Consider the following 27,626-nt stretch of genomic DNA (forward strand, 5'->3'; position numbering starts at 1 on the left):
GGGCCCTTAAAATTTTGATAGTCTATATTCTATGGATGCTTTAACCTGAGCAGGGGCATTGCCCCTGGGGGTTCCAGATCCCCTTGATATCTGTTTGAGATAGGGGTCTCAGGAACGTTTACAGTCGTGGATCTGAAGATTGGGAGAAGGAGTATGCAGTCTTGCCCAATGGATATAGTCCTCATCTTCAGGAGAGATGAACTAAAATCCTTGTTGGAACACCATTTGAAGTTGGAGTTGTTGCATTCTAGATGATGGAAATTTAAATAGGCAATTAAAAATACAAAGACCTAGACTTCACACCTACCCACCACCACCTAGTCCAGCCTACCTTGGCCAGTCTGGATAGAGCAACCCTGATAAATGGAGACCCTGAGGGCCCCAGGATCCTCTGACCTGTGTCCTATCCTGGCATTCACCGTACCCAGGATGAGTGATATTCTTCAAATTTCCTCTATAGATTTTATGAATAATGATGAATCTCTGTGTTCTAGGGAGCATTATCCTGTAATGGATATATTTATAGTTCCAGGACCTATTTAGGTCTCATTTCCATTTCTCTAAAAATATGGTGAGTATCTGAAAAGAGGCTCTGGTCACTATGGAATTTCTGTGTGGAGTTGTGTCAAACTCTCTATTATCTAAAAAAATTCAATTTACTTTAGATTACTGTCTATTCAAGAATTTTGTTTCCACAAAGTTGAACCTGATAGCACTTAATCGACTGATAAATAAAGCAAACCAAGGACAAAGATCCTGTGGTTTGAGACCCTAGATATGTGTGAGAGTGGCTGGAAACTTTTCCTGACATGACATCATGCACATATACAACAGTGAACTGTGTAAGATATAGTGGTAAGTTTGGAAAATGCCTGACAAATTCATTTCCACCATTTCCAGCAGAGTAAGACAAGAAAGTATGAGTGAGACAGGGTTGCAGAAATGAGGCAAGAATAATCAGATACAGGTGGACCAATAATAAGTCTGTAAGCATAGCCACAGGGGAGGTGGTGGTATGCATTAAACTGTGTACCTAGAGATGGTGAGTGGAAGTTGTCTTGAAGTGAGCAAACAGACCAAGCATCTAACTAGTCTGTTGCATGACCCACTTACCCTCATATTGGAGTCTTCTAGGGGAAAGTTTCTAGTGGTTTTTGTGTGTAAGTATGTTCAAAAAAATGAACAAAGAAAGCAAGAGAGAGAAAGAGAGAATAGTAGCAGGAAGTCAGGCAACACCTCTCAAGTACAAGCAAGGTTGAGAGGCTGAGGCTTACTGGAATTCTCCTGGTTGGCTCACCAATGATATTACTGGAGAGTAGGTTCTTGTCTCATTGCAGAAAGTATTCAGCAATGAAACATGGAGGACAAGAGAAAAATGTATTTGACAATATTTTCTCAGGAGGGAGATTTGACAAGCTCAGGTGAGCAGTTGCCCTGAGTTCCTCTTGGTAAGATGGTTATGTGGAGTGTGAAAATGATTGGCAGAATAGTCATTGAGGAAGGAGGGGTTTGAGGTCATATTTCCTGGTTTTCATCTTAGATTCAGCTTCCTGAAAGGAGAAGGGGTATTTACACTTTATTGGAAGTGTCATTGCATTGGTGCATGATGGGTACTTCCGTTTTGCAAGGCTAATTTTACTTTAATGAGGGCATATTGAGAAAGATGTTACATTTGAACACTGGAGAATCCTGCTTTTTCTTGCTTTTTTGTTTTGTTTTGTTTTTGATCTGCCTCAGGACCCCTATTGCTACAAAATACATGGTATACACTATTTCCTGTCACCCTAGAGGCTTATGCTTTTAAATGTCTGACCAAGGACCCTTGTTATTCACAAAATGTGTATTTTCCTGCTATCTGGTCTGTGTCCTCTTCTTTATTCATATCTAGCTATTACCCTGTTCTAACAATATGATCATCTCTGTAGAGGTAAGCATTCACACATACACCACCATCATAAGCACTACCACAATAAAATATTAAAACAATATATATTCATGAAAAAATTTATAACAATTAATTTATAGAAGATAAGTTATTGCATCTCACGAAGGAGTTCTAAATCATTCTCTGGGTTTCCCTGATGGGCTCAGTGGTAAAAAATCCACCTTCAAGTGCAAGAGACGTGTACAATATCTGGGTTGGAAAGATACACTGGAGAAAAAAATGACAACCTTCTATACTATTATTGTCTGGGGAATCCCACTGGGCAGAGAGCCCTGGCAGGCTACATTCCATGAAACTGCAAAAGAGCTAGACACGGCTTAGTGATCAAACAACAAAAATAACAACAAATCATCCTCTAATTAACATTATTCTGAAAGGGGACAACAGAAAATAAGATGGTTGGATGGCATCACCAACTCAATGGACATGAATTTGGGTAAATTCCAGGAATTGGTGATGGACGAGGAGGCCTGTTTTGCTGCTGTCCATGGGGCCGCAAACAACTGAACGACTGACCTGAACTGAATCATAAAATACTAAATTTTATCCCAAAGATTTACAACAAAGCAAGAGTGTCTTTCCTCATCTCCATTTGCCATTTCACTGGAGGTCCTGACCTCTACAATAGGTTATAAAAATAAGTAAAAAAAAAAAAAATTAGCAAAGTTGGAGAGAAAGAAAAACTTTATTTATTTGTAGGTGACATGATAATGTATTTAGAAAAACTTTTAAAAATCTGCAAGAGTAACCTTTAGTGAGTAAAATAAATAATTACTATAGGCAGGAAACAAGATCAATATATAAAATTCCATTGTATTTCTATATATTATCAGCAAAGTAGCCACAGTCTCCACTCCTGGTGTTGCCCTTCTGTCAATTCCTTTAAGTTTCACCTTTGTAAGCTTACCATCACCACCGCCTCCACACCTGAACCCAAAGACTGGTTTCCTGGAAGCTTCCTAGAGGGTCAAATTATCCTTCTGTAGGATCAGCAAAAATTTTGGGGAAAAATGCGTTTCAAACACCATATAGAACACCAAAATTCTTAGACTGTATTTATCAAAAGATATGCTAAACCTCTAAAATAAAAATCAGAAGACATTGCTGAGAGCTATTTAAAACTTATGATGTTATTTTGTGAATTGAAATGCCTCTATTGGTATGTCAGTTTTCCACAGATTGACCTGTAGATTAAATATAATATTAATGCTAATCAAAATAAAAAATAATCTTTTGTAGAAACTGACAATTTGTTTTTAAATATGTATTTATATATATATGAAATTACATTATTTTTTAATTGATAAAAACGTTGGAAGAATTGTATTGTCTCATTTCAAAGTTTAATCTAAACAAAAATAGTCATTTTGAACTCCTCTGGTGGTACAGTGTTTAAGAATCCACCTTGCAATTCAGGGGACGTGAGTTTGATCCCTGGTAGAGGAAATAGTCAAGGCTATGATCTTGCCAATTGTCACGTTTGGTTTTGAGAGCTGGGCCATAAGGAAGGCAGAGCATCAAAAAATTGATGCCTTTGAACTGTGGTGCTGGAAAAGACTCCTGAAAGTCCCTTGGACAGCAAGGACATCAAACCAATTAATCTTAAGGGAAATAACCACTGAATATTCATTGGAGGGACTGATGCTGAAGCTGAAGCTCCAGTATTTTGGTCACCTGATGCGAACAGCGGACTCACTGGAAATGTCCCTGATGCTATGAAAGATTGAGAACAGAAGGAAAAGAGGTCATCAAAGGATGAGATGGCTGAATGGCATCATTGATGCCATGGACATGAATTTAGGCAAACTTCAGAAGATGGTAAGGGACAGGGAGGTTTGGGGTCCTGCAGTCCATGGGATCACAAGGATTCAGACATGACTGAGCAACTGAACAACAACAAAGAGGAACTAAGATCCTACATGCTGAGGAACAACTAAGCCCACACACCACAAATACTGGACCCACATGCCCTAACTAGTGAGTGTGTCTATTGTAATAAAAGATCTCTCATAGCACAATGAAGATCCTGTGTGCTTCAGTGAAGACCTGATACATCCAAATAAATAATCAATAAAATAAAATACAATAATCAGCACATTAAATAGATCTTCTAAAGCAATAGGACTGTTTATTAAAATGTACTTTACTACTGGCTTGTCAGTAAATATAATTCCCTTCGATTTTATGTATGTTTTTTTGGACAATAGAATGGGGAAAACAAGAGATCTTTTCCAGAAAATGAGAGATACCAAAGGAATATTTCATACAAATATGGGCATAATTAAGGACATAAAAGGTATGGATTTAATAGAAGCAGATGATATTAAGAACAAATTGCAAGAATACACAGAGGAACTATACAAAAATGATCTTAATGACCCAGATAACCATGGTGTTGTGATCACTCACCTAGACATCCTGGAGTACAAAATCAAGTGGGCCTTAGGAAGCATCACTACAAACACAGAGAATGGACGTGATGAAATTCCACTTTAACAACTAATGCTGTTAGTGTGCTGCACTCAATATGCCAGCAAAGTTGGAAAACCCAGCAGTGGTCCCAGAATTGGAAAAAGTCAGTTTTCATCCCAATTCCAACGAAAGGCAATGCCAAAGAATGTTTAAACTACCTCAAACTGCACTCATTTCACATGCAAGTAAACTAATGCTGAAAATTCTCTAAGCATTGCTTCAACAGTATGTGAAATGAGAAATTCCAGATGTTCAAGCTGGATTTTGAAAAGGTAGAGGAATCAGAAATCAAATTGTCAACATCCATTTGATTGTATAAAAAGCAATAGAATTCCAGGAATTAAAAAAAATAAATTGTTTCTACTTTATTGACTATGTAAAAGCCATTGATTGTGTGGATCACAACAAACTGTGGAAAATTCTGTAAGAGATGGGAATAACAGACCACTTTACCTGCTTCCTGAGAAATCTGTATGCAGGTCAAGAAGCAACAGTTAGAACTCAACATGAAACAATGGAATGGTTCCAAGTTGGAAAAGGAGTACATTGAGGCTGTATATTGTAACCCTGCTTATTTAATTTATATGCATATTGCATCATGAAAAAGGCCAGTCTAGATGAAGCACAAACTGAAATCAAGATTGCTGGAAAAAATATAAAAAGTCTTAGACATGCAGATGACATCACCCTAATGTCAGAAAGCAAAAGGGAACTAAAGGGCCTTTTGATGAAAGTGAAAGAGGAGAGTGAAAAAGTTGGCTTAAAACTCAACATTCAGAAAACTAAGATCATGGCATCCGGCCCATCATTTCATGGCAAACAGATGGGGAAACAATGGAAACAATGAGAGAGTTTATTTTCTTGGACTCCAAAATCCTGCAGATGATGCCTGCAGCCATGACATTAAAAAAATCACTTGCTCCTTGGAATAAAAGTTATGACTAACCTAGACAGTATTTTAAAAAACAGAGACATTACTTTGCCAACAAAGATCCATCTCTTAAAAATTATGGCTTTTCCAGTAATCTTGTATGGATGTGAGAGTTGGACCATAAAGAAAGCTGAGCACGGAATAGTTGATGCTTTTGAACTATGGTGTTGAAGAAGACTCTTGAGAGTCCCTTGGACTGCAAGGAGGTAAAACCAGTCAATCCTAAAGGAAATCAGTCCTAAATATTCACTTGACAGAACTGATGCTAAAGCTGAATCTCCAATACTTTGGCCACCTGATGCAAAGATCTGACTCATTAGAAAAGATCTTGATGATGGGAATGATTGGAGGCAGAAGGAGAAGGGGATGACAGAAGATGGGATGATTGAATGGCATCACTGGCTCAATGGACATGAGTTTGAGCAATCTTGGGAGTTGGTGATGGACAGGGAAGCCTGGTGCGCTGCAGTCCATGGGGTTGCAAAGAGTCAGACATGACTGAGCAACCAAAGTGAAGTGATGCTTTTTGTCATCAGATGAAGCTATTAGTCATTGGTAAAATTTAGTGTAGATATGTCAAATCGTTTAAGAAGGATGACAGCTTTGAATATGAAATTTTCAGACATGTCTTTTAAAACAAATTGGTAAAGACATAGCAAAATAACTCAGTTGCAAGTGATATTTTGATCCTAAAATCTTCAATGATATTGTGTGTAAAAGTCACCTGTACAAGGAAACTGAGCAGATAAATACCCTGCTTCGTCAGTCAGATGACATCTACACATTTGATGCTCAACAAAGAATAATCACATAAGATGTGTGTTTTTTCTTGCTTTTTTTCGGGGGGAGGGGCGGGTATTGCATTACATAGGATAGAAGAACCTAAGAGCATAGTTTGTGGAATCAGACTACTGGCATTGAAAACCTGGTTCTAATGCAGGTTACGTTTGTTTCTGTTTCTAATGCAAATAGACCTCATATGTACCATAAAAATTATCTCAAAATAGACTGTAGACCTAAACATATCAATAAACTGCAAAACTACAAGACTTCTAGAACACAACATAAGAGAAAAACCTTGATGACCTTGGGTACTGCTATGATTTTTTTTTAATTTAAATATATTTATTTTATTTACTTATTTATTTTGACAAATTTAATCTACATTTAATATTGAATTTTGGATTTTTAAAAAATTTTTATTTTTACTTTATTTTATTTTACAATACTGTATTGGTTTTGCCATACACTGACATGAATCCACCAAGGGTGTACATGTGTTCCCAAACATGAACCCCCCTCCCACCTCCCTCCCCGTAACATCTCTCTGGGTCATCACCGTGCACCAGCCCCAAGCATCCTGTATCCTGTGTCGGACATAGACTGGTGATTCAATTCTTACATGATAGTATACATGTTAGAATGCCATTCTCCCAAATCATCCCACCCTCTCCCTCTCCCTGTGAGTCCAAAAGTCTGTTATACACATCTGTGTCTTTTTTGCTGTCTTGCATACAGGGTTGTCATTGCCATCTTTCTAAATTCCATATATATGTGTTAGTATACTGTGTTGGTGTTTTTCTTTCTGGCTTACTTCACTCTGTATAATCGGCTCCAGTTTCATCCATTTCATCAGAACTGATTCAAATATATACTTTTTAATGGCTGAGTAATACTCCATTGTGTATATGTACCACTGCTTTCTTATCCATTCATCTGCTGATGGACATATAGGTTGTTTCCATGCCCTGGCTATTATAAACAGTGCTGCGATGAACATTGGGGTACATGTGTCTCTTTCCATTCTGGTTTCCTCGGTGTGTATGCCCAGCAGTGGGATTGCTGGGTCATAAGGTAGTTCTATTTGCAATTTTTTAAGGAATCTCCACACTGTTCTCCAGAGTGGCTGTACTAGTTTGCATTCCCACCAACAGTGTAGGAGGGTTCCCTTTTCTCCACACTCTCTCCAGCATTTATTGTTTGCATATTTTTGGATCAGAGACATTCTGACTGGTGTGAACTGGTACCTCATTGTGGTTTTGATTTGTATTTCTCTAATAATGAGTGATGTTGAGCATCTTTTCATGTGTTTGTTAGCCATCCGTATGTCTTCTTTGGAGAAATGTCTATTTAGTTCTTTGGCCCATTTTTTGATTGGGTCATTTATTTTTCTGGAGTTGAGCTGCATAAGTTCCTTGTATATTTTTGAGATTAGTTGTTTGTCAGTTGCTTCATTTGTTATTATTTTTCCCATTCAGAAGGCTGTCTTTTCACCTTGCTTATAGTTTCCTTTGTTGTGCAGAAGCTTTTAATTTTAATTAGATCCCATTTGTTTACTTTTCCTTTTATTTCCAGAATTCTGGGAGGTGGATCATAGAGGATCCTGCTGTGATTTATGTCGGAGAGAGTTTTGCCTATATTCTCCTCTAGGAGTTTTATAATTTCTGGTCTTACATTTAGCTCTTTAATCCATTTTGAGTTTATTTTTGTGTGCGGTGTTAGAAAGTGATCTAGTTTCATTCTTTTACAAGTGGTTCACCAGTTTTCCCAGCACCACTTGTTAAAGAGATTGTCTTTACTCCATTGTATATTCTTGCCTCCTTTGTCAAAGATAAGGTGTCCATATGTGTATGGATTTATCTCTGGGCTTTCTATTTTGTTCCATTGATCTATATGTCTGTCTTTGTGCCAGTACCATACTGTCTTGATGACTGTGGCTTTGAGGTAGAGCCTGAAGTCAGGCAAGTTGATTCCTCCAGTTCCATTCTACTTTCTCAAGATTGCTTTGGCTATTCGAGTTTTTTTGTATTTCCATACAAATCTTGAAAATATTTGTTCTAGTTCTGTGAAAAACATGGCTGGTAGCTTGATAGGGATTGCATTAAATTTATACATTGCTTTGGGTAGTATACTCATTTTCACTATATTGATTCTTCTGATCCATGAACGTGGAATATTTCTCCATCTATTAGTGTCCTCTTTGATTTCTTTCATCAGTGTTTTATAGTTTTCTATATATAGGTCTTTAGTTTCTGTAGGTAGATATATTCCTAAGTATTTTATTCTTTTCGTTGCAATGGTGAATGGAATTGTTTCCTTAATTTCTCTATTTTCTCATTATTAGTGTATAGGAATGCAAGGGATTTCTCTGTGTTGATTTTATATCCTACAACTTTACTATATTCATTCATTAGCTCTAGTAATTTTCTGGTGGAGTCTTTAGGGTTTTCTATGTAGAGGATCATGTCATCTGCAAACAGTGAAAGTTTTACTTCTTCTTTTCCAATTTGGATTCCTTTTATTTCTTTCTCTGCTCTGATTGCTGTGGCCAAAACGTCCAGAACGATGTTGAATAGTAGCGGTGAAAGTGGGCAGCCTTGTCTTGTTCCTGACTTTAGGGTAAATGCTTTCAATTTTTCACCATTGAGGATAATGTTTGCTGTGGGTTTGTCATATATAGCTTTTATTATTTTGAGGTGTGTTCCTTCTATTCCTGCTTTCTGGAGAGTTTTTATCATAAATGGATGTTGAATTTTGTCAAAGGCCTTCTCTGCATCTATTGAGATAATGAAATGGCTTTTATTTTTCCGTTTGCTAATGTGGTGAATTACATTGATTGATTTGCAGATATTGAAGAATCCTTGCATCCCTGTGATAAAGCCCACATGGTCATGGTGTATGACCTTTTTAATGTGTTGTTGGATTCTGATTGCTAGAATTTTGTTGAGGATTTTTGCATCTATGTTCATTGGTGATATTGGCCTGTAGTTTTCTTTTTTGTAGTATCTTTGTCAGGTTTTGGTATTAGGGTGATGGTGGCCTCATAGAATGAGTTTGGAAGTTTACCTTCCTCTGCAATTTTCTGGAAGAGTTTGAGTAGGATAGGTGTTAGCTCCTCTCGAAATTTTTGGTAAAATTCAGCTCTTAAGCCGTCTGGACCTGGGCTTTTGTTTGCTGGAAGATTTCTGATTACAGTTTCAATTTCCATGCTTGTAATAGGTCTGTTAAGATTTTCTATTTCTTCCTGGTTCAGTTTTGGAAAATTGTACTTTTCTAAGAATTTGTCCATTTCTTCCACATTGTCCATTTTATTGGCATATAACTGCTGATAGTAGTCTTTTATGATCTTTTGTATTTCTGTGTTGTCTGTTTTGATCTTTCCATTTTCATTTCTAATTTGATTTGATTTGATTTGATTGATTGCTTCTTGATGAGTCTGGCTAATGGTTTGTCAATTTTGTTTATCCTTTCAAAGAACCAGCTTTTGGCTTTGTTGATTTTTGCTATGGTCTCTTTTGTTTCTTTTGCATTTACTTCTGCCCTAATTTTAAGATTTATTTCCTTCTACTAACTCTGGGGTTCTCCAATTCTTCCTTTTCTAGTTGCTTTAGGTGTAGAGTTAGGTTGTTTATTGGACTTTTTTCTTGTTTCTTGAGGTATGCCTGTATTGCTATGAACTTTCCTCTTAGCACTGCTTTTATAGTATCCCACAGGTTTTGGATTGTTTTCTATGCATATTTTGATTTCTTTTTTGATTTCTTCTGTGATTTGTTGGTTATTCAGAAGTGTGTTGTTCAACCTCCATATGTTGGAATTTTTAATAGTTTTTCTCCTGAAATTGAGATCTAATCTTAATGCATTATGGTCAGAAAAGATGCTTGGAATGATTTCGATTTTTTTGAATTTATCAAGTTTAGATTTATGGCCCAGGATGTGATCTATCCTGGAGAAGGTTCCGTGAGCACTTGAGAAAAAGGTGAAATTCATTGTTTTGGGGGTGAAATGTCCTATAGATATCAATTAGGTCTAACTGATCTAATGTATCATTTAAAGTTTGTATGTCTTTGTTGATTTTCTGTTTAGTTGATCTGTCCATAGGTGTGAGTGGGGTATTAAAGTCTCCCACTATTATTGTGTTATTGTTGATTTCCCCTTTCATACTTGTTAGCATTTGTCTTACATATTGTGGAGCTCCTATATTGGGTGCATATATATTTATAATTGTTATATCTTCTTCTTGGATTGATCCTTTGATCATTATGTAGTGGCCTTCTTTGTCTCTTTTCCCAGCCTTTGTTTTAAAGTCTATTTTATCGGATATGAGTATTGCCACTCCTGCTTTCTTTTGGTCTCTATTTCCGTGGTATATCTTTTTCCAGCTCTTCACTTTCAGTCTGTATGTGTCCCTTGTTTTGAGGTGGGTCTCTTGTAAGCAGCATATAGAGGGGTCTTGTTTTTGTATCCATTCCGCCAGTCTTTGTCTTTTGGTTGGGGCATTCAACCCATTTACGTTTAAGGTAATTATTGATAAGTATGATCCTGTTACCATTTACTTTATTGTTTGGGGTTCGGGTTTATACACCCTTTTTGTGTTTCCTGTCTACAGAATATCCTTTAGAATTTGTTCGAGAGCTGATTTGGTGGTGCTGAATTCTCTCAGCTTTTGCTTGTCTGTAAAGCTTTTGATTTCTCCTTCGTATTTGAATGAGATCCTTGCTGAATACACTAATCTGGGCTGTAGGTTATTTTCTTTCATCACTTTAAGTATGTCTTGCCATTCCCTCCTGGCCTGAAGAGTTTCTATTGAAAGATGAGCTGTTATCCTTATGGGAGTCCCCTTGTGTGTTATTTGTTGTTTTTCCCTTGCTGCTTTTAATATTTGTTCTTTGTGTTTGATCTTTGTTAATTTGATTAATATGTGTCTTGGGGTGTTTTGCCTTGGGTTTATCCTATTTGGAACTCTCTGTGTTTCTTGGACTTGGGTGATTATTTCCTTCCCCATTTTAGGGAAGTTTTCAACTATTATCTCCTCAAGGATTTTCTCATGGTCTTTCTTTTTGTCTTCTTCTTCTGGGACTCCTACAATTCGAATGTTGGAGTGTTTCATATCGTCTTGGAGGTCTCTGAGATTGTCCTCATTTCTTTTAATTTGTTTTTCTTGTTTCCTCTCTGATTCATTAATTTCTGCCATTCTATCTTCTATTTCACTAATCCTATCTTCTGCCTCCATTATTCTGCTATTTGTTGCCTCCAGAGTGTTTCTGATCTCATTTATTGTGTTATTCATTACATATTGACTCTTTTTTATTTCTTCTAGGTCCTCGTTAAACCTGTCTTGCATCTTCTCAATCCTTGTCTCTAGGCTATTTATCTGTGACTCCATTTTGATTTCGATATTTTGGATCATTTTCACTATCAATATTTGGAATTCTTTCTCAGGTAGATTCCCTACTTCTTCTTTTGTTTGGTTTGGTGGGCAACTCTCCTGTTCCTTTACCTGCTGAGTATTCCTCTGTCTCTTCATCTTGATTATATTGCTGCCTTTGGGGAGGCCTTTTTATATTCTGGTAATTTGTGGAGTTATCTTTATTATGGAGCTTCCTCACTGTGGGTGGGGTTGTATCAGTGGCTTGTCAAGGTTTCCTGGTTAGGGAGGCTTGTGTTGGAGTTCCAGTGGGTGGAGCTGGGTTTCTTCTCTCTGGAGTGCAGTGGAGTGACCAGTAATGGGTTATGAGATGTCAAACGTTTTGGAGTAACTTTGAGCTGCCTGTATATTGAAGCTCAGGGGTGTGTTCCTGTGTTGCTGGAGAATTTGCATGGTATGTCTTGCTCTGGAACTTGTTGGCCCTTGGGTGGAGCTTGGTTTCAGTGTGGTATGGAGGCATTTGATGAGCTCCTATTGCTTAATGTTCCCTGAATTCAGGAGTTCTCTGATGTTTTCAGGCTTTGGAGTTAAGCCTCCTGCTTCTGGTTTTCAGTTTTATTTTTACAGTAGCCTCTAGACTTCTCCATCTATACAGCACCAATGATAAAACATCTAGGTTAATGATGAAAAGTTTCTCCACATTGAGGGACACTCACAGAGGTTCACTGAGTTACAAGGAGAAGAGAAGAGGGAGGGGGTAGTTAGAGGTGACTGGAATGAGATGCAGTGAGATCAAAAGAGGAGAGAGCAAGCTAGCCAGTAGTCACTTCCTTATGTGTGTTCCATAGTCTGGATTGCTCAGAGGTATTTACGGAGTTATACAGGGAAGAGGAGAGGGAGGAAGTAGACAGAGGTTGCCAGGAGGATAAGAGAGAGGAATGAGAAGGAGAGAGACAAATCCTGCCAGTAACCAGTTCCTTAGGTGTTCTCCACCGTCTGGAACACACAGAGATTCACAGAGTTGGATAAAGAAGAGATGGGGAAGAAAAGAGACAGAGGCCACCTGTTGGAGAAAAAGGAGTGTCCAAAGGAGGAGAGAGTGGTCAAGCCAGTAATCTTGCTATCAGGTAAAATTGGGTAGTGAAGTTTGGGTTTTTAAATGTACAAAATTGACAACAAAAAACAAAGAGCAAAGATTAAAAATCTAGAGTAGAGGTTGGATTTTCAAAAATACAATATTAAAGAAAAGAAGCAGAAGGAAAAAGGAAAAAAAAGAACAAAGAAAAGAAAAGACCACAAGAATTATTAAAAAAAAAAAAACACCAATAACCACCCAAAGACTATATATGGTGTTTGCCTTAAAAAAAAAAAAAAATCTTTTTTTTTTTTTGTGAATAGTAATAATAGGTTATAGAAATAAAAATTAGTGGAGAAATAGAAGGCTTAACTATTAAAAAAAAGTAGAAAAAAAAAGAATGATTTAAAAATTATATCTGGCCCTTCTCTGTTGTGGGCAGTGTGGGGTCACTTCCAAGGCAGTTCCCTCTGTTTAATTTCTTCTTTATGCTGGTTTTTTAGGCTCACTAGTTCAGTCGCACTGTGGGGAGGGGAGATGCTGCAAACAAATAGCGCTGTCATGTGCACACAGTGTCTCAGCCCTGCTGGACCTGTCCCTTCTCGAGGCGTACAAACCGTTCCGGCTCTATGACGCTCAGCCGGGAACCATCTGAGGCTGGCCCTAGGCTGCGTGCACTTCCCCGGTCTAAGCCACTCAGGTTCAGCACTCAGGTAGCCCTCAGAGGCACAGATTCAGTTGGGACTGCGTTTTGTGCCCTTCCCGGTCCAAGTAGCTCAGGAGTTTGGCGAGCTCGATTGCTGCGACTTGTTGCCTTTTCTGCCTCTGTTGCTCAGTTTTCTGGGTGGACCGCTGGCACCCCTTGTGAGGCAGATGGTGACTGTCCAGCACCCCCAGAAGTCTTAGCAAAGAAGCCTGCTTGAGTTTGGTAAGTAAAGTCTCTCTGGGTCTGCAATTGCCCCTTTCCAGCTCTATGGCTCTGGCTGCCTGTCCCCGGGGGAGGATGGTGTGCAGCCGGCTTTTTCCATTCCATTCTTTGTTCTGTGTGCGGTCCTGGTGGTGTCTTATGTTCGAGCTTTTTGCGTGGTAGCTATCCCACAGTCTGATTTGCTAGCCCAAGTTAGATCGTTCTGGTTGCTCATGGGGCGTTCTTGCCTGATTCTTACAAAGTACTGCAGCCTGTGCTTACCGCACTTCCCTGCCCTGCCCCCACTTCCTAGTGGTGGGTGCAGGCATCTGTGCTGCTTTTCCACTGGGGGAGTTACTGTTGGGCTTGTAATCTCTTGGTTTTAATTATTTATTTATTTTTCCCTTCCTGTTATGTTGCCCTCTGTGTTTCCAAGGCTCGCCACAGACTCTGCAGGGAGAGTGTTTCCTGGTGTTTGGAAACCTCTCTTCTTAAAATTCCCTTCCCGGGACGGGCTTCCCTTCCCGGGACAGAGCTCCCTCCCCACCTCCTTTGTCTCCTTTTTCATCTTTTATATTTTTTCCTACCTGTTTTTGAAGACAATGGTCTGCTTTTTTGGTTGCCTGATGTCCTCTGCCAGCCTACAGAAGTTGTTTTGTGGAGTTTGCTCAGCGTTGAAATGTTCTTTTGAGGAATTTGTGAGGGAGAAAGTGGTCTTCCCATCCCATTCCTCTGCCATCTTACAACCACCCCTCTTTATTTTAATTGCAAGCTAATTACTTTACAATATGGTATTGGTTTTGCCATACATCAACATGAATCCCCCATGGATGTACACGTGTTCCCAACCCTGAACCTGCCTCTCACATCCCTCCCCATACTATCCCTCTGGGTCATCCCAGTGCACCAGCCCTAAGCATCTTGTATCCTGCATCGAACCTAGACTGGCGATTTGTTTCTTATATGATATTATATATGTTTCAATGCCATTCTCCCAAATCATCCCACCCTCTCACTCTCCCACAGAGTCCAAAATACTGTTCTATACATCTGTTTGTCTTTTGCTGTCTCACATACAGGGTTATCATTGCAATGATTTTCTAGTTACAACACCAAAGCCATGATCCAAGTTAAAAATAAAGGATAAGTTATATTTCATTACAGTTAACAACTTCTGTTAAATTAAATACAGTGCCAAGAAAATGATAACACAAGCCCCATACTGGGAAAAATGTATTTTCAAAAAATGTAATACAAAATAATATCCAGAATATACAAAAAACTCTTAAATAAGAGTTCAAGGAGAAACAGACAACCTTAAAATATGAGACAAAAACCCTAACAGACACCTCATCAAAGAAAATTTGTAAATGGAAAATAAGAGTTGAATATCTTACTATGTTCATTTTACAAATAAGAGAAATGTGTCCTAGAAAGTTTAAGTGATTTACCTGTAGTTACATCCTAACTATACTGTAGCAAAACTGGATCCAAAATACAAGGCACTTGCTTCCCCAGATATGCATGTCCAACATTAGACCAAAATTAACACTTCTGTCAAATGATGCAGTGACAAGGTTGTGCCCTATTAATTGCTAACCTTAAGGAACAAGAGATTGAGATTGTATTGAGGAAATTCATTTCTGTCATCTTTCATCGTTCATAAAAACAAGGAGTCTGATTTCTCACTCCATATTTAACTAATTATGGACACTTTAGCAAGATTGTTCACCTTTTCAAACCTGCTTAGTTATTTGCAAAATGTAGAAAATAGTATATTAAACATTTCTTGAAATGTTACCTGGTATTTAACACAACTGTATTATATCAATAATTTTAAAGAAGTGCATATTTTGCTACTTTAAAATGATAATTATTATGTTTATAACCTTATATGACTGCATATTGTTACAAAAACTAATATTTTTCTTTCACCAGTGTGAGATTCAAAGAAAGGTAGCATCACGTTTTGTTGTTTATTTATTTATTCATTCAACAAATATCTTTGTAACATATGTTATTAGCCAGAGTCTATCTAAGGTACTGATACTAGCAGTGAGTGAATAAAAATAGATGGCTTTATTCTTCTCTTTATAGACTTTAAATATCTTTCTCTTGCTTTGGAAACTCATCTCTGTTTTTCCTAAATTCCATAATCCAAAAACAGAAAGAAATACATGAAGGATCTAATAACCACTCCTATTATATATTATTCCCTCTAATGATAACACAGATAATGGGGCTGGCACGTTTTCTTATAGGTAATTGGGGAAGAAAAGGGGCCGTTCTCCTAGAGCAACATTTAAGCTTGCACTTCCATTGGATAATGTTGAAAATACTGCCATATTTACTCACTCAGTTCTTTATCCATATTTCCTGTAAAATGCTCAGTAATGCCCGGAGAACCAGAGGTGATGGCATGCCAACCTCAGTCACATTTTGAGAATGGATATATTTTCCTTAAAATGATTGCCTCATATAATACTTGAATAACCAAATTAAAAAAAAAAAATCTTTCTTCTCTCTCAGGGTGTTTCCCCTTTCATTTCCAAGTCTTTCCCCAAGAGCACAACCAATCTGTGGTTATTTCAACCCATCAGTCATGGCCAGCAGAGGTAAATATTGCTACAAATACAATCAACTGAAACTTTGGTGTCTTAAATTATCATTTTGTTAGTTTAAGATTGTCTAATTTAAATTTAGGCAAGGCTCAGCTAGAACCTTCTGTTCTCAGCTCTGCCCCCTCATAGTCTTCAGTCAGCAGCAAAACAGTAATTTTCTCCTTATTCAGATACTCTGGCTAATGTTTGGGATGAAGAAAATTACTGAGCTATGTATCTTTCATCTACCAGTAGGTCAGCCTGAGCTTCTGTGAGTGTTATCTAAGGTTTTCAAAAGCCACAGTGGAAGAAGTCAAGGTATTTGAGGCTTTGATTTGAAAGTGGCCTAAAGGTCACATTCACATAAATTTATTGATCAAAGTGAATCAGAAGGCCCCAGATCATCACCTTTTGATGATGAAAGGAGCTACAAAGTTATGTTGAAATTATATGTCAGCCACTCAGAACCAGACAGTCTGGAGTGTGAAGTTAAGTGGGCCTGAGGAAGTGAAAGTTAAAGTGAAAGTCACTCAGTTGTATCCAGCTCTTTGCAACCCCATGGACTATACAGCCCTGAATTCTCCAGGCCAGAATACTGGAGTGGATAGCTTTTCCCTTCTCAAGGGGATCTTCCTAACCCAGGGCTCAAACTCAGGTCTCCTGCACTGCAGGCAGATTCTTTACCAGCTGAGCCACCAGAGAAGCCCAAGAATACTGTAGTGGGTAGCCAACTCCTTCTTCAGTGGATCTTCCTGACCCAGGAATTGAACTGGGGTCACCTGCTTTGCAGGAAGATTATTTACCAACTGACTTATTATGGAAGCTGGCTTTATGAATAACTACTGTTAACAAAACTAGTAGATGCAATGGAATTCCAATAGAGCTAATCAAAACATAAATGATGATGCCATCAAGTGTTGCATTCAATATATCAGTGAATCTGGAAGACCCAGCAATGGCTACAAGGTGGGAGAAAGTCTATTTTCAGCCCAGTTTCCAAGAAAGGTAGTACTAAAGAATGTTCTAACCATTGGACGATTGCACTCATCTCCCATGCCAGTAAAGTCATGCTTAAAATCTTGCATGCTAAGCTTCAGCATTATGAGAGTCAAGAATCTCCAGCTATCCAATATGGGTTTAGAAAAGACAGAAGAACCAGAGATCAAATTGCCAACATTCCTGGATCATAGAGAAAGCAAGGGGATGCCAGGGAAAAAAAAAAAAAATCTACCTCTATTTCATCAGCTAAGCTAAATCTTTTGATTGTGTGGATCATAACAAACTGTGGAAAGTTCTTAAAGAGATAGGAATACTAAACCATCTTACCTGGCTTCTGATAAACCTTTATGCAGATCAAGAAACAACAGTTAGAATCCTGTATTGAACAACTGAATGGTTCAGGATTGAGACAGGAGCACCACAAGGCTGTCTGCTGTCACCCTGTTTGTTTAACCTATATGCTGAGCACATCATGAGAAATCCCAGGCTGGATGAGTTACAAGCTGGAATCAAAGTCAACAACCTCAGATATTTGGATGATATCATTCTAATGGCAGACAATGAAGAGGAACTAAAGAGCCCTAGATGACGGTGAAGAAGGGAAAGGAAAGAGCTGGCTTAAGGCTAAATGTTATAAAAAACTAAAATGGCATCTGGCCCCATTACTTCATGGCAAATATAAGGTGAAAAGGTAGAAGCAGTGACAGATTTCCTCTTCTTGGATCTAAAATCTCTGTGGATGATGAGTGCAGCCATGAAGTCAGAAGATGATTGCTTCTTGACAGAAAAGCGATGACAAACCCAGACAGTGTGTTGAAAAATGGAGAAATTACTCTGCGAACAAAGGTCCATATAGTCAAGGCAATGGTCTTCCCAGTAGTCACGGACAGTTGTGAAAGCTGGACCATCCACAGAGCATCAAAGAATTGATGCCTTCAAACTGTGATGCTGGAGAAGACTCTTGAAAGTCCTTTGGACAGCAAGGAGATAAAATCAGTCAATCTTTAACAAAATCAACCCTGAATACTCATTGAAAGGACTGATACTGAAGCTAAAGTTCCAGTAATTTGGGCACCTGATGTGAAGAGCCGATTCATTGGAAATGTCCTTAATTCTAGGAAAGATTGAGGGCAGGAGAAGAGGGTGTCAGAGGATGAGATTATTGGATGTCGTCACTGATGTAACAGACACGAAATTGGGCAAACTCCAGGAGATGGTCAGAGAAAGGGAGGCCTGGCATGCTGAAGTCCATAAAGTCACAAAGAGTGGTACATGACTGGGAGACTGAACTATGTATGTGTATATATACACATACATATACATAGTTACTTATATGTAGAGAGGAAATGTTCAGTCATTTGTACAAAGTCTACAGGAGTCTTCAGTCTGCCACAATTAGCCATATTACTTCTATATGCAAAATACTCTCGGCTACACTGAGGAGCCTGAAAGGTTCAAGTAAGGTTGCCATAATGCTTAAAGTCCTAGTTTCTGGTAAAATATCCAATTGAGGAAAACCTAAAATGCAGGTTGTCTTAATTCATAGATTTTTGAACTACGAGAACAAATCTTCTTACCCCTAAAGAGATAGCATAACCATAATAAATATTTCCATTCAAAACAGGAAGAATAGAAGGCACACGATTATTGCTCCAAGGCAGTTTAGAAAGCCTGTGAGATATACTTTTTATTTTTAATTTTATTAGTGATGTATTAACTAGAGAACTAATAGCAAATGCAATTCTAACAATTTTAAATTCTCTTCTTGAGAATTTCTTTCTACTTCATTTAATTCACAGAAAATTAAAAGCAAAGCTGGTTTAAAGTTTTTTATTAAAATTTCATTATTTGTGTAAAGAATAAGCTTGTTCAGGGAATAAGGCTCAGATCCTGGCTCCTCATTCGCCTCAGTTCACTCACGATTACTACTCTTTTACAAATGATGTGCTGGATCAGAATATTTATAAAACTTCAAATAAAAGAGTCTAAAATAGTGTTATGGCAGGCACAGATTCTTTAAAATTTTGGATGTATTTTCTTTATGTTTAGAGATTTGCCTTTATATAAGCAGTACTACTTATATTTTTCCTCATCATTTAATCACTTAAATATATCAATAGATTTTTAAATGCTTTGTTTTTATTTATTTATTTATTTTTTAATTTTTATTTTCACTTTATTTTACTTTATAATACTGTATTGGTTTCGCCATACATTGACATGAATCCACCACGGTTGTACATGCATTCCCAAACATGAACCCCCCCCTCCCACCTCCCACTCCATATCATCTCTCTGGATCATCCCCGTGCAGCAGCCCCAAGCATCCTGTGTCCTGCATCAAACATAGACTGGCAATTCGTTTCTTACATGATAGTATACATGTTTCAATGCCATTCTCCCAAATCATCCCTCCCTCTCCCTCTCCCTCAGAGTCCAAAAGTCCTCTCTACACAGCTGTGTCTCTTTTGCTGTCTCGCATACAGGGTCATCATTACCACCTTTCTAAATTCCATATATATGTGTTAGTATACTGTATTGGTGTTTTTTTCTGGCTTATTTCGCTCTGTATAATCAGCTCCAGTTTCATCCATCTCATTAGAACTGATTCAAATGTATTCTTTTTAACTGCTAAGTAATACTCCATTGTGTAAATGCTATGTTTTTAAAAGGAGTATTGAGATGGGGAGGGAGGTGGAATGGGGTTCAGGATAGGGAATACATGTACACCTGTGGCAGATTCATGTCAATGTGAGGAAAAACCAATACAATATTGTAAAGTAATTAACCTCCAATTAATATAAATAAATCTATATTAAAAATAAAAAGTGAATTAAAAATAAGAAGAAGGAATAGGCTTTCTGCATACCCATTGCCTCCAAAAGTGCATACCCTCCCCCATTATAAAAATTATTCACCAGATTGTATAATTTTCACTGATAATAACCCTGCATTGATGCATCATAATTTCCCAAAGTATATGTTTATGATGCATCAATGTAGGTCTATTTTCAATAAAATAATATACAATCTGGTGAGTGATTTTTTAGTTAATTAATTTTGGTTGGAGGCTAATCACTTTACAATATTGTGGTGGTTTTGCCATATCTACATGAATCAGCCATGGGTGTACATGTGTCCTCTCATTCCTGAACCTCCCTTTCTCCTCTCTCCCCACTCCATCCCTCTGGGTTGTCCCCGAGCACCGGCTTTGAGTGCCTTGCTATGGTAATATACATGTTTCAATGCTATTTTCCCAAATCATCCCACCCTCACTTTCTCCCACAGAGACCAAAGGTCTGTTCTTTACATCTGTGTCTCTTTTGCTGTCTTGCATATAAGGTCCTCATTACCACCTTTCTAAATTCCATATATGTGCATTAATATATTGTATTGGTGTTTCTCTTTCTGACTTACTCTGTACAATAGGCTCCAGTTTCATCCATCTCATTAGAACTGACTCAAATGTGTTCTTTTTATAGCTGAATAATATTCCATTGTGTATATATAAGACAACTTCCTTACCCATTTGTCTGCTGATGGATATCTAGATTGCTTCCATGTCCTAGCTATTGTAAACAGTGCTGCAAAAGGATCTCAAAGAGTCGGACATGATTGAGTGACTAATAAAGGGTCACAAAGAATTGGACATGACTGAGTGACTGAACAACAACAGCAATCTTAGGGTTCACTCTTGTTATTTATTCCATGAGTTTGGACAAATACATGCTAACATACCCATTATTATAATATCATACAGGATATTTTCACTGACCTAGAAGTCTTCAGTGTTCTGCCATTTCATTTCCCATGATCATCTCTGACAACCATATATCTGCCTCCATACTTTCAACCTTTGGAGAAGGTCATATTGTTCAAACCATACAGTATATATATAGACTTTCCAGATTGACTTTGTTTTTCACGTGGTAATATGAATTTAATATACACCCATGTCCTTTAAATGGCTAGATAGCTAATTTATTTTTTGCACTAAATAGTCATCAATTGTCTACATGAATCACACTATTTATTTATCTACTTATGGACATCTTGGTTGCTTCCAAGTTTAGTAAATATGGATAAAACTGCAGTAAACAGCAGAATGCAGGGTTTTATGTAGATATAAGCTTTCAATCCTTTTTGGGTAAATATCAAGAATGTGATTGCTGAATTATGTAGTTAAGAGTGTTTTTCAGTTTGTACGGAACAACAAATTGTCCTCTGGAATGGCTGTGAAATTTCGCTTCCCACCATCAGTGTATAGATCACCTTAATCTATATATTTCTGTTGCTCCACTTGCTCAACAGCAACTGGTGCTGTCAGTGCTCCAGATTTTGGCCATTCTAATACGTATGTAATGGTATCTCATTGTTAAAATTTTGTTTTTCACAGATGACATAGAATGTGGAACACCTTTTCATGTGCTTATTTGCTATATCTTATTTTACAAAGCGTCTCTTCAGATTTTTGGCCTTTTTCCCCCATATGGTGTGGCATGAAGGATTTTAGCTCCCTGAGCAGAGATTGAGCCTGTGCCACTTGCAGTGAAAACATGGATCCCTAACCATTTAACAAGCAGGGAATTACCTGGCCCATTTCTGATATTTTTATTTGTTTTCTTATTGCTGAGTGTTAAGAGTTATTTGTATATTTTGGATAGGAACTCTTTATCAGATGTTTATTTTACAGATATTTTCTCCAAGTTTGTAGCCTGTTTTCTAATTCTCTTGATATTATCTTTCACAGAGCAGAAGTTTTGAAATTTGATTAACTCCAATTTATCCACATTTGTTTCTTGTATCAAAGCTTTGATAAAAAATAACCCCATTATCCAAGGGCTTGCCAGCTTTATGTTATGGTTAGGAGTTTTATAGTCTTGTGTTTTATATTTAATCTACATTTTCAGTTAATTTTTGTGAGGTGTGTAATTTTTTTTTTTTAGGATGTCAGATACTGCATGACCAATTTGAAAAGACTATATTTACTTCATGTATTGTCTTTGCTCTTTTGTCAAAGATAATTAATTGCCAACATCTGCTGGATCATATGAAAAGAAAGGGAATTAAAAAAAAAATCTACCTCAGCTTCTTTGACAACACTAAACCTTTGACTGTGTAGATCACAGTAAATTATGGGAAAGTCTTAAAGAGATGGGAATACCCAACTGCCTTACCTGCCTCCTGAGAAACCTGTATGCAGGACAAGAAGCAGACGTTAGTACTAGACATGGAACAATGGACTAATTCAAAATTGGGAAAAGATATGTCAAGGCTCTGTATTGTCATCTCGCTTATTTAACTTATATGCAGACTACATCATATGAAATGCCAAGCTGAGCCCCAAAGAATTGATGTTTTCAAACTGTGGTACTGGAAAAAACTTTTGAAAGTCTCTTGGACAGCAAAGGGATCAAACCAGTAGATCTTAAAGGATATTAACTCTGAATATTCAATGGAAGGACTGATGCTGAAACTGAAACTCCAATACTTTGGCCAGCTGAGTAAAAGAGTCGACTTACTGGAAAATATCCTGATGCTGGGCTGGGAAATATTGAGGGCAAGAGGACAAGGGGACAACAGTGGATAAGAAGGTTGGATGGCAACAATGACTCAATGGACATGAATTTGAGCAAACTCAAGGAGATAGTGAAGAACAAGGAAGCCTGACTTGCTGCATTTCATGGGGTAACTAAGAGTCAGATATGACTTGCTAACTGAGCAACAACAAGAGGAAGGTTAGTTTCTGGGCTCTTCGTTATGTTTCATTGATTAATCTGTCAATAACATAATGTCTTGGTTACTATATCTTTATAGCATGTACGTTTTGAAGCTAAGTAGTGTTAGTCCTCTAAATTTGTTCTTCTCCTTCAGTGATGTGCTGATTCTTCTGGATTTGGGCGTTCTTCATATAAACTGCAGAATCAGTTTGTTGAGATCCATAAAATAACTTGCAGTATTTTTATTGGAATTTCTTGGAATCTATAGGTTAATTTGAGAAGAACTGATATCTTCACAAGGTTGAGTTTTCTTCTTCATGGACACAAAATTTCTCTCCACTTATAAAGTTCTTCTTTAATGCCATTCTTCAGAATTCTGTAGCTTCCACATGTAGATCCTACACATATTTTGATAAAATAGGTGATAATATAAATGATATAGTGTTGTTAATATCAAAGCTCACTAGTTCATAATCATTATGTAAGAAAGTGATTGGCATTTTCACATTAACTTTGCATTCTGAAACCTTGCTAAAATTGATTATTAGTTTCAGGAGTTTGTCTATTCTTTTGGATTTTCTATTTAGAGAAATGTGAGAAGGGGACAACAGAGAATGAGATGGTTGAATGGCATCACCGACATGACTGACATGAGTTTGAGCAAACTCTGGGAGTTGATGACGGACAGGGAAGTCTGATATGTTGCAGTCCGTGGGTTCCCAAAGAGTCAGACACAACTGAGTGATAGAACTGAACTGATATCATCTCTGAACAAAGACCTTTTTACTTTTTTCCATTTTCAATCTGTAAATATTTTATCTCCCTTTCTTGTCATATCTAATTAGTCAGTACTTCTAGTACTATGTTGAAAAAGAGTGATGAGAGGGGACATCCTTGCCTTGTATTTGACGTTAGTTTGAAAGGTTTGAATTCATCACTGTTAAGTATCATGTTAACTGTAGGAATTTTTGTAGGTATTATTTATCAATTTGAAGATGTTCGCTCTATACTAATACTTGAAATCTTTTTATCATGAATGAGTATTTGACTTTGATCAAATATGTCTTGTATCTATTCATCTGACAATGTGATATTCCTTTTTAAATTGCTGGTGTGATAGATTACATGGATTAATGTTGAACAATCCTTTAATGTTGAACAAGTATTTAATTTATTTAGATAGAAAATACATATCTGTGTTAAATACATTATATATATATATAAGATCAGTATGCAATATTAAAATGTGATATTGAGAGAAATGTTGAGAGAAATGTTGAGAGATGTTCATTTTATAAAAAACATTATTCAGAAAGTTAAATATTGACACATTAACTTGCAGTTCATTAAGATAAAACATGGGTAGTGTTCTTTTCAAAACTAAATGTATTTTTATATTAAGTTGAATTGAAAGTTTTAATGTTGTGCTCTATTATTTATATTTTAGTTTCTTTTCTTTCCTTATTTTTAATTTTACTGGAATGTTTTCTTTTAATTAGTTTTTCATTTTTTTTTCTTTCTGGAATGCAATTGTCTCGTCTCCATTAGTACATTGCAACATCTGTTTACAAAGAAGTTTAAGATATTTCAAACTTTGCAAAATATTTTTAATTACATTATTAATTGATTAAAATAAATCACAAGCTTTCTATCAATAAGATTGCAAAAAAATACTTAATACTAGTCTTTTATATATCTGAGGTATTTTAACATGCTAGCTTCAAAGAGTATTCCCACCTAATAATACATTCACTATTTTTCCCAACTTTATTCTAGTCAAATTAATATTAAAGTATTTTATTTTTAATAGGAAGATAATTTACAATATTATATTAATTTCTGCAATACATCAACATGAATCAGCCATAGGTATACATAGGCCCACACCATGTTGAACCTCCCTGCTACCTCCCACTCCATCCCATTCCTCTAGGTTTTCACAGAGCACCAAATTTGGGTTCCCTACATCACAAAGCAAATTCCCACTGGCTATCTATTTTATATATGGCAATGTATATGCTTCATGATACTCTCTCAAATTATCCCACCTGTTCTTTATGTCTGTTCTTTATGTTTATATCTCCTTTGCTGCTCTGAAAATTGGTTCATCAGTACTATTTTCTAGATTCCATATATATGTATTTAAAGGCAATGTAAGTTTTCTCTTTCTGAATTACTCCACTCTGTACAATAGATTGTAGGTTCATCTACCTCACTAGGACTGACACAAGTGTGTACTTTTTAAATATCTGAGTAATATTCCATAGTGCATATGGACTGCAATGTAATCCAACCAGTCAATCCTAAAGGAAATCAGTCCTGAATATTCATTGGAAGGACTGATGCTGAAATTGAAACTCCAGTACTTTGGCCACCTCATGTGAAGAGTTGACTCATTGGAAAAGACTCTGATGCTGGGAGGGATTGGGGGCAGGAAGAGAAGGGGACGACAGAGGATGAGATGGCTGGATGGCATCACTGACTCTATGGACATGGGTTTGAGTAAGCTTCGGGAGTTGCTGATGGATAGGGAAGCCTAGCAGGCTGCAGTCCATGGGGTTGCAAATAGTTGGACACGACTGAGTGACTGAACTGAACATTGAGTGATGTTGAGCATCTTTTTATATATTTAGTTAAGTATGTGTCTTCTTTGGGGGAAAAAAAAATGTCTGTTTAGATATTCTGCTAACATTTTGATGTGTTTGTTTTTCTGGTAATGAGCTTCATAAACTGCTTGTACATTTTGGAAACTAATTCTTTTGTTTCATCTGGCATTGTTTTATCCCATTCTGAGTGTTGTCTCTTCACCCTGTGTATAGCTACCTTCATTGTGCAAAAAATTTTAAGTTGACTTGTCCTATTTGTTTTCTGTTGTTCTTGTTGTTGTTTGTTATTACTCCCATTACTGTAGGAGGTTGGTCATAGATGATCTTCATGTACTTTATGACAGAGAGTGTTCTGCCTATGTTTTCCTCTAAGTATTTTATCGAATCTGGTCTTACATTTGGGTCTTTCATCCACTTTGCCTATTATTATGTATAGTGGAAGAAAGTGTTCTAATTTCATTCTTTTACTTATAGCTGGCCAGTTTTCCCAGCTCCACTTACTGAAGAGACAATCTTTTCTTTTTTACATTCTTGCCTCCTTTGTCTTTGGATTTATCTCTGGGCTTTTAATCTTATTCAATTGTTCTACATTTATATTTTTGTGTGAATATCATAACAGTTTGATGACTGTAGCTTTGTAGCATCATTTGAAGTCAAGGAGGTTCATTCATTCATCGGCTCCATTCTTCTTTCTCAGGGTTGTTTTGGCTATGTGGGTTCTTTTGTGTTTCCATACAAGTTGTGAAACTATTTTTTTTTCCTAATTCTTTGAAAAACGTTATTGATAGGTTGATAAAGATTTCATTTCATCCATAGATTTCTTTGGCTTATATAATTTTCACAATATTGATTCTTCCAATTCAAAATCACGATATTTCTCTCCATCTGTTTATGCCATATTTGATTTTTTTTCATCAGTGTATTATAGTTTTCTGAATAAAGGTCTTTTGTCTCTTCGAGTAAATTTATTCCTAACATTTTACTCTTTTTTTTTTAATGGCTAATGGAATTGTTTCCTTAACTTCTCTTTCTGATTGTTCATTGCTAGTGTATAGCAATAGGTGGATACCCTTGTCTTGTTTCTGATTTTAGAGGAAAGAATTTCAGATTTCCACCACTAAGGACAATGTTTGCTGTGAGTTTGTCATATATGGCCATTATTACATTGATGCATATTGTTTATAAGCTTACTTTCTGGAGACATTTTTATCATAAATAATTATTGAATTTTGTCAAAGTTTTCTCTGCATCTATTGAGATACTATAATTTCTTTCAATTTCTTAATATGATATATCACACAGATTGATTTACATATATTGAAGAAGATTGACATCTCTGGGATAAAGCCCATCTGGCCATGATGTATGATCTTTTTAATATGTTGTTGGATTCTGTTTCCTAGAATTGTAATGAAGATTTTGGCATCTATGTTCATCAGTGTTGTTGACCTGAAAATTTCTCTTTTTGGGGCATCTTTCTCTGGTTTTGTCATCAGAGTGGTGATGGACTCATTGAACAATTTTGGGAGTCTTCCTTCCTCTGCAATATCCTGGAGGAATTTGAGAGGATAGGTGTTAGATCATCTCTAAACTTTTGGTAGAATTCGCTTGTAAAGCCATCTAGCCTTGCACTTTTGTTCACTGGAAGATTTGTTTATTACAGTTTATATTTCTATGTTTTTGATTGGTTTGTTCATGTTTTCTGTTTCTTCTTGGTTCATTTTTTGATGGTTATGATTTTCTAAGAACTTATCTATTTCTTCAAGATTGTCCAATTTTTTGGCATATAGTTGCTGATAGTAGTTTTTTATGATCTTTTGTATTTCTGCATAGTCTACTGTAACATCTCCTTTTTCGTTTCTAATTTTATTGAGTCTTCTCTCTTTTTTTCCTTTATTAGCCTGGTTAGCAGTTTGTCAATTTTATCTTCTCAAAGAACCAGCTTTTAGTTTCATTGATCTTTGCTATTGTCTCCTTCATTTCTTTATCACTTACTTCTGCTGTGATCTTTATGATTTCTTCGCTTCTACTAACTTTTTAAAAAATTTGTCTACTTTTCTTCTCTAGTTGCTTTAACTGTAAGGTTAGGTTGTTTATCTGTTGTTTATCTTGTTTCTTGAGGTAGGTTGTATTGCCATAAACTTCCTTCTTATCACTGCTGTGTTTTGTTCTTTTCATTATATATGTATGTGTGTGTAAATCAAATGTTATTGACTTACAATGTTT

This window comes from Ovis canadensis, chromosome 9, assembly GCF_042477335.2.
Source record: "Ovis canadensis isolate MfBH-ARS-UI-01 breed Bighorn chromosome 9, ARS-UI_OviCan_v2, whole genome shotgun sequence".
Taxonomy (NCBI): domain Eukaryota; kingdom Metazoa; phylum Chordata; class Mammalia; order Artiodactyla; family Bovidae; genus Ovis; species Ovis canadensis.